Source organism: Chenopodium album, chromosome 16 (assembly GCF_948465745.1).
Source record: "Chenopodium album chromosome 16, dcCheAlbu1.1, whole genome shotgun sequence".
Lineage (NCBI taxonomy): Eukaryota > Viridiplantae > Streptophyta > Magnoliopsida > Caryophyllales > Amaranthaceae > Chenopodium > Chenopodium album.
In genome coordinates, this window is record NC_137849.1 from 18256884 (window position 1) to 18268100 (window position 11217).

The 11217-nt window shown below is 32.8% G+C and overlaps 2 long non-coding RNA genes across 2 annotated transcripts; both read right to left on the reverse strand.

Annotated features, from left to right (window-relative positions):
* Positions 1-1035: 1035 nt before the first annotated feature.
* LOC145584977 (uncharacterized) lies at positions 1036-2586 on the reverse strand. The gene is made up of 3 exons (XR_014100481.1): positions 2565-2586; positions 1526-1601; positions 1036-1184 (listed from the first exon to the last, which is right to left on the reverse strand). It is a non-coding gene; the product is annotated as an uncharacterized LOC145584977 (long non-coding RNA).
* A 1674-nt stretch (positions 2587-4260) lies between these two features.
* Positions 4261-5762, reverse strand: LOC145584978 (uncharacterized). Its single transcript, XR_014100482.1, has 3 exons — positions 5157-5762; positions 4601-4662; positions 4261-4392 (listed from the first exon to the last, which is right to left on the reverse strand). It is a non-coding gene; the product is annotated as an uncharacterized LOC145584978 (long non-coding RNA).
* Positions 5763-11217: the final 5455 nt, after the last annotated feature.

Below are 11217 nucleotides of genomic sequence, written 5' to 3' on the forward strand. Positions count from 1 at the left end.
ATAAATTTTTATATGTACAATTATATGTTGGGAGGGAATAGCTTTACACTTTTTATATTTAAGATTATAGTCGCTGGAGCACACACTACGCGCGTGCCTCCCCGATGGATGATATGTAATATTCGTGGTTGTGATCGCGTTTCATAACTTGGGGTGTTATTAACATGATAAATTGATGTTTACGAGATCTTATTTGTGTGGTAGTCACTAACTTGATTTTAAGTTCTTCCTATCTTTTCTTCCTTTATATATACCATCTCTTATATTTCTTCCTCGTCTTATCTCATTTCCCTTTTCTATTCATCCTTGTTTTCTTTCACCTTCTTGTTCTATCCACTCTCTTGTATAGTTGGAATTGTTTAGTAAGCCTCTCTCTCTCTTATTCTCTCCCGACCCTTCTCACTTTCCCGACTCATCTCTCTCTTTTATCACTCTATCTCATTTCTCTTTTCTATTCATCCTTGCTTTCTTTCACATTCTTGTTCCTTTTTTCTCTAACCTATCCACTTTTCTAGTATAGCTCAAACGGTTTAGTAAGCCTCCCTCTCTTTCTTATTCTCTCCCGACCCTTCTCTTTTTCCTGACTCATTCCCCTCTTTATCACTCTATCTCTCTCTCCCTGCCCCTCATTCTCTTATTTGCTCTATTTCTTTCTCTTCTGACCCTTATCTCTTTATTTTTCTCCAAGACTCTCTCTCCCTCCTCCTGGCTCATCTCTCTTTTTTTCACCTTCAACAGTTTAATGTACAACTATTGGAAAAAAAAAACAGAGCATAATGTACAACCAATTAACAATTTAACATGCAACAACTTCCACTCCAAATTATCCAGAACAAAACAAATTGATTATATTCATAGATTATACATGTATCCAAAAGAAGAATCAAACCAAGCTATATAGAGCACACGATCAGTAGATAATTTACAAAGAATATAGAATTTTGGGCCTAGAAAATTCTTGAACATAAAAAATGAATCTCAAAATGTGTAAAAGAACAAGCCAAAAAGCTATGAAGCTCAATATTACTACTCCGTACTACATATCAGTGAACTCTTTTGAAGCACACATTTTGTTTTGCCTGAACGACAAGATAAAGAAAAGCAACCTGTTGCATTTGAAGTCATAATTGTCATCGCTATATGCTTGATGCAATGAGCTGCAGCTGCTACCTTAGAGTATCAACCTGAAAGACTCCAATTAACCAAAACCAAATATATTAGTTGAAAAGGAATTCTTGATATCACACTTGTAGTGTCATCATATAACTTCTACCACAAAGTTAATACGGAATAGTATGTTACAAGCTTAGATCAATACTGAGATAGTTTTCTTGTTTTTACAAGCATACCTCATTGTTTTGTCTGTTAACAGACATTTATTGATCCCTAATCGAAAGCATAAAGTGTAGTAATAGTATATACAGGAATACAAGTTCACAATTACATAAACTACATATGAAATTATGCGGATCGTTGAGCACTCTGCTTATAATTTATAATAAAGTAATACATGGTGTCCATTTACCGAAGAGCAACAGCTCCAAGATGGTAACGCGAGGGTTCTTGACTCCTTTGCTTGTCAGAGCAAATTATCTAGCAACCTTCATTAAGAAAATAATCACTTATACATTTAACGATCTTAATCAAGAAAATAAATAAGGCCCTAGCTTTAGAATGCTGAGAAATCAAATCTCTATTTTTTACATATACATTAATCCTCATCACTTTGGCAAATTATCAATTAGTTATTATCCAAAGTCATTAATCAAAATTGGCCACATTTTAACTTTATAACTAATGTGTAAATAAATGGAAGAAGGGAAGACAAAATAAATAAGAGTTAGCACCCCAACCAACTCAACACAACAACACCACATAGACATCAAATGAGCAATAACAGCCCGCTGCAATAGAACCAGGGTAGCAGACCGCAGTAAATTCCAAAAGGCATAACTCCTAGCACACAACTCCAAATCGAGAAATTCTTGAGCCTAGATTGAATAACTTTTCAGGATCTAAAACATTGATGAAGGGACTATGAGCTAAAAACAACTTTAGGTCGATATTTTTGGACGAACAGAACAGCAGTAACAGGCAGCACCAGAATAACAGCAGCAACAACGTGAAACAACAACTACCCTCTATAGTCACTCACAACAGCAATATCTAACTTGACAACATAAATTTTGGCAGCAAACACGATATGCTTATAAGCAAATTAAAAAGAGAAAATGGAAAGATAGGGAAAAAATAAAAAGTAAGCTATTCATATTTAAAGGTTAGATGAAAATTGAACCAATTAGAACAAGAAAGAGAAAGGGGAGATAGAATTGCACCTGTAGATCAACAATTCTATTACATTCAGACAATAATGCTACTAACAATATAAAAAATCAACCCAAAAAAACGATACATCACTCAAATTCAACCAAAAAAAACCACCACACCTCTTAACTGAAGCAAGCAACACTACCTAATTGCAAGCTTGTTTTTTGTAACCACCCCCAACCCAACATGTGATCCAGAGACCAAATTATTAGCGTCCACATTCAACATGATAATACCTTTAGGGGGGATCCAACCTGATGTAGAAGAGTAGTCATGAGCTGCAGTTCTAAAGAATACTTTGTGCAACATCGTTTCTCCACCTTCTCCACAAAACTCCCAGCTTGATGCCATGATTTGGTTGGCCAAAAACAAAAGCAAAAATGAGGCAAAGGGTATTAGAGGATTCCTGTATGCCTGCATTAATTAATATAAGGACTTCGGTAAGCACGGAATTGTGTCATAGAGAGATTTAAAAAAAAAAAACCCAAAAAACCAAAAAACAAAAAAAAACAAAAGAGACAAGGAAACCTGATCTAGAAGAGAAATTGCGTCTGGGTAGCTAAGCAAACCAAGGCCATTGCTGTAGAAGACATTAGCAGCTGAATTCATTAGCACATAATTCACCAAGAATATGCCACTGGAAACAGTGAAGCTAATGATAATATTATCCTGAGAACTCGAACCCTTCTGCAAATAGACTTGCCCTTGATATCGCTGCAATAGAGTACAGTCAGAAAACAAAAAACAATATGGACAGTCTCCAAGGCCAAAGATAAGACAATACAACATCAGCATAATGTAGGGTACATACACTGACAATTAGAAATAAATTTCAACCAGGCATGCAATGGCATCATGAGCAAAAAGCAGAAGCAGTTAGTTGAAACACTCAACTTCTAATTACCTTCCTCAATATAACACGGATGGCTTGCAGCCCTGCAGGTATTATATAATTCCCTTAATATCCATCTTCATGATGTACATATGAACGTCGCAGCTCAAAACATTGTATGGAATTATCACAGTGCTTAGAAAAAAATCAAGCAAGAGAAAATTCATGACATAGCAAGCCAGACAGCAGATTTTCAAGAGTAATTTTATTGTAGGAAGAGGTATCAGTCTCAGCACATCAAAGTATCAAACAGATGCAGTATAAGTTTACATTATGTAATTTGAAGTATTAATTGGGAGCATATATATAGCGCATTTCTCACAAATGAATTAGTGCCTCCATTTCTTCAAATGTCCATTATCCATGTATGGTTCCAGAAAGCCTATGAACTGATTACAAACAAGGTATTCAGAGTCAAAACAAAGTATCATCACAAAGATGAGACGAGTATAAAATTCCTATACATTGACACAGAAATATAAGTGCAATCATTAAGAATTCAAAGCTGATTAGAGATCGATGAACAAAAAAATGTGTTTTGTGATGAAATGTCAAAATTAAATTAGGACTTTTGCAGCAAAAATCAGATTGCCATTCTTTCAATGAAGGTTTACAGAGAAAGGGATATAATATTGGTATAATGACAACTTTTATGGCTTTGCATTGCCAAATCAGTGTACTCCACACAGTCCACAGGTAGGTTGTGGAATGTGGCAATTGCCACAGTCGGGTTGTGGTGTAGACTTTTCTCATGCGACCAAGCAGGAAAATGTAAAGTCAATAGACGCAGAATACTGAATTTTGTCTGGAAATTTTAAAGTCGGTGTCACCTTTAATAGTCTAACATACATCCTTCAAGAATTTCCAAGAAGTTTTAGTCGAATGAGGTTTATGTGATGACAAGTGGATTGACTTAATTGTGGAATGCATAAGCCATAATTTGGCTCATCCCACAATCCAGCTCCATATTCTTAATAATTTTATACAAGCAAATGAATGAAACTATGAAAGTATTAACTTGGTACCGTCTGCAGACCACTGGGCACCATAACCTTGAGAATTTCGTATTTCAAAAACAGCACCATGTGGTTGGACAATATGCACATTCAACCATTGAGAATGACCTATGATACGTGTTATGACCTCATTGGCAAGCTGGTTCTTATTGAAATCTTACAGTAAAAGAAGAATTCATAATTATGGACTGCTTGTTTGAGGCAGGTTCAGAAAGTGAACATTTTTCAGGTTCACAAAAGTATACAGGTTAGACATAAGGATGAACCGGAAGATCCAACATTCAAACCATAATTCTGAACCAAACTTCTATATAAGATTTATGTAATCAAAATGTAGACAAAGTCACATGCAAATTGTACTCACCATTTCCTTCCACTTTGCCCCAATAATTACTGCTGCATCTATTGACATGCTTAGTCAATGCCCTAGCACCTTCAGTCAAGGTGCAACCTTTAATCTCGAGTCAACCAAGAAATCGATTAATATGCAGCAATGATCAAAATATACAGGCAGGTTTAAGATTTACATATTTATAGTCGATGGACACATCAAACCACAAAAACGCATACAGATATCATAGTGTGATCAAAATTCAAGAGGTCCTTTAATCCTTTTGTTAACATATTCAAAGTTTCTGGCTTATCAGACAGTAACTGTTGGATACCCAAACTATTTTGACCATATAACCTGTCAGATACTTCGATGTATCAGATATAGTCTTTCTCTTAAGAGGGAGAAATAATGCTATTGAAGAAATAAAAATCCTTTTCATATATGTATAAAACCTATATAAAGCATCAAGGACCTTTAGCTCTGCTCTTATGATTAACATCATTATCACTACAAGTTGAAACCTAAATAATACAGTACATGTAAAATGGATGAACATAAGAGGAAAACCATAATTAACTATCCATACATTTGATTTATGCGGCAATGCAAAAGATGAGAGGAGAGTTGATCTTGGAGGTGGAAGTGCATCTGAAATTGTCCCAAGAGTTTGCTTAAGTCCTAAACGGCACTGGATACCCTTATGACCAAGGCCCTGTGATCAAGGGGAAAAAAACAGATAAGGGGAGTGGAACAAATCTTCATAAAAAAAATCCGGACATAGTAATACGTCACTAAGTCACTGTGCTACAAGACCTACAACATAGTACTATTTACACCATTTAAAAAAAAAATAAAAAAAAAGGGTACTAACGTGAGAAGACAGAAATAAAACAACAGCTATTTTCATATCCCAACCAATATTTTCGTGCTAAGGTACCAAATTGTTTTTTATTCAACAGAATACATCAATTTATTAGCTCAGTGTATAGTTTAGAATTTAAGGAAATTCTTAAAAAGTGAAAACGAAGAATCCAGTTCTCGATTCATCAAATAAATCACTCTAAAAATTAGGCAATACCCATGTCAATTATGCCTGAAAAACATAAATTCTAAATGATACTTATAATATAATATTAGACTCCAACTGTATGCAACTAATCTTAGTCACAAACTACGCGCAACAACCTGAGGCATAGCTTGATCTGATTACTAATTTAATAATTTTACTCTATAATACTAAAGCTAACTTTGCTATCTAAAACACATCACTTCCTTTTTAGAAGACTTTTAATTAAATCACACTAATGAATGATAAAGATTACGCTTAGACACCAATTTTCTACTTATAATATGATACAGAATATATTGCCTTCCAGAAGCTTATGCCTAACCTACTCGGAGAACCTGCAGCCATGAACATTGTATCTTGCTCATCACACCTCAAAAATCTTTAATTTAGACAGATCTCCGCAAAATCGAACATCTAAACCCTACAAACCAAAAAAAAAAAAAAAAAAAAAAAAAACAAAAACAAAAAAAAAATTAAAGAAAACACACAAACCTGAGCAGCTTTGTAAGCATTCAAAGTATCTTCAGCAGCAGTTTTCTCCTCTTTTTTCCTTTCTAAGGGCGAAATCACCACTCCTTCATCAAGAATAGTTCGATTTTTCAATCGAAATTCAGAAAATTAATTAAGAAGAATTACCTTCGATTTATCAATCGAAATTCAGATTATTAATTAAGAAGAATCACCCAAAAAACATTTCAATCGAAATTCAGATTATGAATTACGAAGAATTACCAAAAAAAAACATAGCACAAAAAAGGATTCAACCCCATTAAAAATGAAACGATTTCGCTCAAATACACCCAAAAAGATTCAACCCAAAAAATTCGAAAACATATCGAAATCAATAGGAACAGACATGCAAAAAAACCACGACATTCGAACAAGTAAAGCCCAAAAATTTGAAACTATAAATCGAGAAAGAGAAACGAGATCGAACCTGATGAGTATGACGATCCGAAAAGTGTCTTCCACAACCGCAAACTCGAAGAATTCGAAGCACCATCATCGGTGGTCTTGAGTTGCTGAAGTTTTCTCTCTCTAGCTAGGTTTCTCTCTCCTTGTTCCTTCTGAGATGAAAACAGAGAGGGAAGTCGGTGAGAAGCAAGGGCAATTACAGCTGTGATACATAATGGAATTGGCTAAGAAAGGGCAATTTCGGCAGTTCCTTAAAATTAAGGGCAGCTATGTAATAACACCAAAAAATACTATTCATAAGGAATAGTAGCAACTTTTGCATTTTTATAATGGTTATGGATATATATACATGAGGACATAGTAACTCTCCAAGAGCAATGAAGAGTCATTATCAGCAAGGGTTACAAAAGGAATACAATAAGTTGAAAGGAGTTACACAAGATATTACTTAGGGAAGTAATAATGCCTAGGAGGTTACAATGTTATACATAATGGACATACATTATTATATTTCATAACACTCCCCCTTGGATGTCCATTATCAAAGATTGTGACTCGTTAAAACCTTACTAGGAAAAACCCTGTGGGATAAAACCCTAGTGAAGGAAAAAGAGTACATCATTTTCGTAATACGCCTTGACATGCTGCCTCGTTAAAAACCTTACCAGGAAAACCCAATGTGGGAGAAAACCATGGTTAAGGGAAAAAGAGTGCAGCGCGTATTTTCTCCCCCTGATGAAAGCATAACTTGAGATCTTCCAATGTAATGAATCCAATGCTTTAGTAACTTCACACTTGTAGCTATATAACATTCTTTGATAGTTGATCCTCCCTGATCAAACTTGAATCTTCAAATCTCCACTGTGATGCATCTTCATTTCTCCATATTTCTGAGAACAAGCCTATGTTGCGTTTACCACTATCTTACTTGTATATGACATTTTTGTTTCAAGTTGCCTTACCATCAAAATTATGCCTGCTTCTGGAGGTCGTAAAAGTAGCTATTAACCCAAATATTGATTATAATTTATGGCAACTCGTGATATCTTGATTTCATTATCTAAGCTTATATGAATTAGTAATTATATAACATAGCAATTACTATATACTTTACTCATGGTTCTTCTGGACCATAAGAAGAGTATTCTTGCTGTAATATATCTCATTACTACTCTTCTTTAGACATTTTGCATTTTATACGAGAGTTCTCCAATGAATACAAAATCGATTAACTCTCACATGGTTAAACTTCAGGTTGATATTTCAATAACTTAGTCACCAATACTCTCAATGAGTTTGATAACAATATCAACATTATAATTTTTCAAAATATAGAACTTAAAGGGCTATATATATTTGAGTATATTGTATGTAAGTTCTTTGGGAACTTTTCCATGCATGATTCATAACATGATATTGGATCGTCATCATATAAACTTTCATCACAATTATAATATATTTGAGTATATTGTATGTAAGTTCTTCGGGAACTTTTCCATGCATGATTCATAACATGATATTGGATCGTCATCATATAAACTTTCATCACAATTATAAGCCCATTGAAGTATAAATTTCTTCTCGTAAGCCTTCATCATAATTATAAATTTGTTATACCACAAACATTCACATATAACACAATTGTTGTGTAGAACTAATGCATGCAATATAAAATGTAGAATTCATGATAAAATATAAAATAAAAATATATATGTGATGAATAATGCATCAAACTATATCCTATACATACAATGAATAATGCAAAAATCTAAAACTTGAACATGCACATAAAATAAATTAAAGACTCAAAAATTCAAACACTGTACAGTGTGGATTTCAGAAATCTATTTTCTAATTGGACTACTAGTCCATGATAAACTTTTGATCATTAGCATTCATATTTCATTGGACTTCTTGTCCATGATAAGCTTTTGATTTATTATCTTAGTTTCATGTCGACATCAAAATGGACATATATTTTTAACTCCTTATTCACAAGTCCATTCCTTCTGCATATGCATATTATTTATCGGTTCCGTCATATATCGGTATCATATAATTCCTCAAGATACAATTTTAATTTGCATGCTATTTTAACAATGATATCTGAATACATTCCTCATTGGTACCATTATAATTTTTTCTTACATAATAGGCCATCTATTATAATAATTCAGATATATATACCACCTATCAAGGGTATTTCTCACATCATGGTATCAATATACTATATAATTGTACTTTAAAATTATCAACTGCACTATCTTGTCATATGTCACATATTTATATTGGAACCGATCATAAAATCTACACTTCAGGTGTAGTGATTTAAAGAAAACTTGGCAAGATCTTTCTTAATATATGCGCATAATATCATTATCACTATAATAAGTTGGCATATAACTTTACAAAGTATCATCAGGGAGGATCAACTATTTATAGTATTATAAATAGTATTATAATTTTGCCAACTTACTTCAATATAATTTTGCCAACTTACTTCAATTCTTCCCCCTAAGTTGGTAAAGTATCTCAAATGTTGGGGCAATTCTTCACCAACTTAGAATATAGTCTCATGTGCATCAAATGTCATCTCATAGGATAATCATATATATTCAACAAAGTTCTATCATTTCTGGAGAATAATGAAATTTTGTTCTTTTCTAGAGATCAATATTAATAGGGAATAATAATTGTGCAGTTGCTAATTTCTTATTCTATTCTTATGTGCTGACATACAATAGCCCCAATCAATAGAATTGTTATACAAATATAAACTTTCTTGTAATTTCACTAGGTGGTGATCTTCGGGATCACTAGAAACATTGATAATAATACTAGTTACTTAAAATTTTCACATATAACTTGTATGTGGTGAGCTTCTGGTCCTCTAATTTTGTCAACATATAAATTATTCTAGTGAACTTCTGGTCAGCAATTATATTATCGGTTGAGCATCTCTTTTAACACAAACTATTAAAAATCACAGTCCAAATATAGCTCAATCTCAATGTTATGTCTTGCCCTTCTATTTATTTCATATATTCAACATGAGAGAGCGTCAGCACATTATTTCTATCATATCAAATTAAACTTCAGGTTTCCATAACGGAAGTTTATTAAACCCCGGATGGCCTAATTTTTAATTATCACATCCTAATAATCACATCCAATGAATTTTCCTTTAGTATTTAAATTATGGCCAATTTTATAATACTGGTGATCATCTTATTAGAGATACTTTATGCATGGCCATGAGTATGATGTGATATAAGTACACCAATGTGTTTCTTTCTGCAATTGGCAAGACAATTAACTAATACTCAATTGATTGTAATCTTGATACATGCTAATCTTGTTGGACAACATTTTATACTCTTCTGGAGTACTTTATATAATCATAACATATTTTATATATATACTAGAAATGATCTCTTCAAAAGATCCATTAAATGTGTCACTTTCTCAAATATGTTATTGTCAACTATTGCTCCTTTCCTCTTCCAAGGATTCTTATTATTGTAATCCTTTAGATTACCACACTTCAAGTGTGCTAGTTTTAATAGCAACTGATCTTGTCCTTCTAGGACATCAACTTAATATGTACATTTATAGCTAGTATATAGGTAATGACACTTATTCATATCCATCTTAGCTTCGGGATGGTATCATTCTAAATATTTGATTATCATATGGCCACCTCTATTAAATAAACTATTGATGTTTTTGCTAGTTTATGTACCAAACTGATCTACAACATATTTAATTATTCATGTGCAAGGATTACATAAAAACAATGGAATAAATATTATCTCCCCTTAATCCTTGCATATGGGGGTATAAAAATAGTCCAACAATCTTTAAATTCCTTGCTCTTTTTAAGCCATAAATTCTTTTGCATTGCATGTATCTTACAGAGCAAAGTTATTCATTTTCTCTTGCCCAATTATATGAATCTTTATATTGAAAATTCTCAAAATTAAAGCATGGACATAATGAATACATTTCTCAACTAAGAATCTCATAATGTCATGCTTAATTTCTTTAACTCGTAATTTTTCTTACTCAAATGAATATTATGTAGTCATGTTTGCAATTCCTTACGAACTTTTTACACAAACTATAATAGTCATGCAAACATGTTTAGTATTCTTTCAATCATGCAATTTCTCATTCACTTCTGGGAATGAGCTAGTGAGTCTAGTTAGTAATCATTCGCCAATTTGATCTCACACAGAGTTTGCTATTAAAAATATCCAACCAAAAGAAAGATACATCAACAACCCTGCTTCAATACTAACAATCTAATTAACATAGTATGACAATTAAAATTAAGTAAGAAGTAGCACACTGAAATTTAACTAGATATTGCAGGAATTCTTAAAAAACACCAAAGAAGTATTAGTAGGATCTTCATCTCGGTTCAAATTATTGGTGGTAATGGAAACACAAATTATTAAAATAATACATCCTCGACTCATGGGCACAGGCTTTCAAAGTAAACAAATAGGGTACCATTTAATTAGATATAAAAATTATAATACTAGTATTAATCATGTAATGTGAAAATATAATCATGAACATGCTATCAAGCACACACAGTATGTTAGATAATCGTTAAATTGTTTTACAATATCAAAATGTTAAATGCTAAGGATAAGCA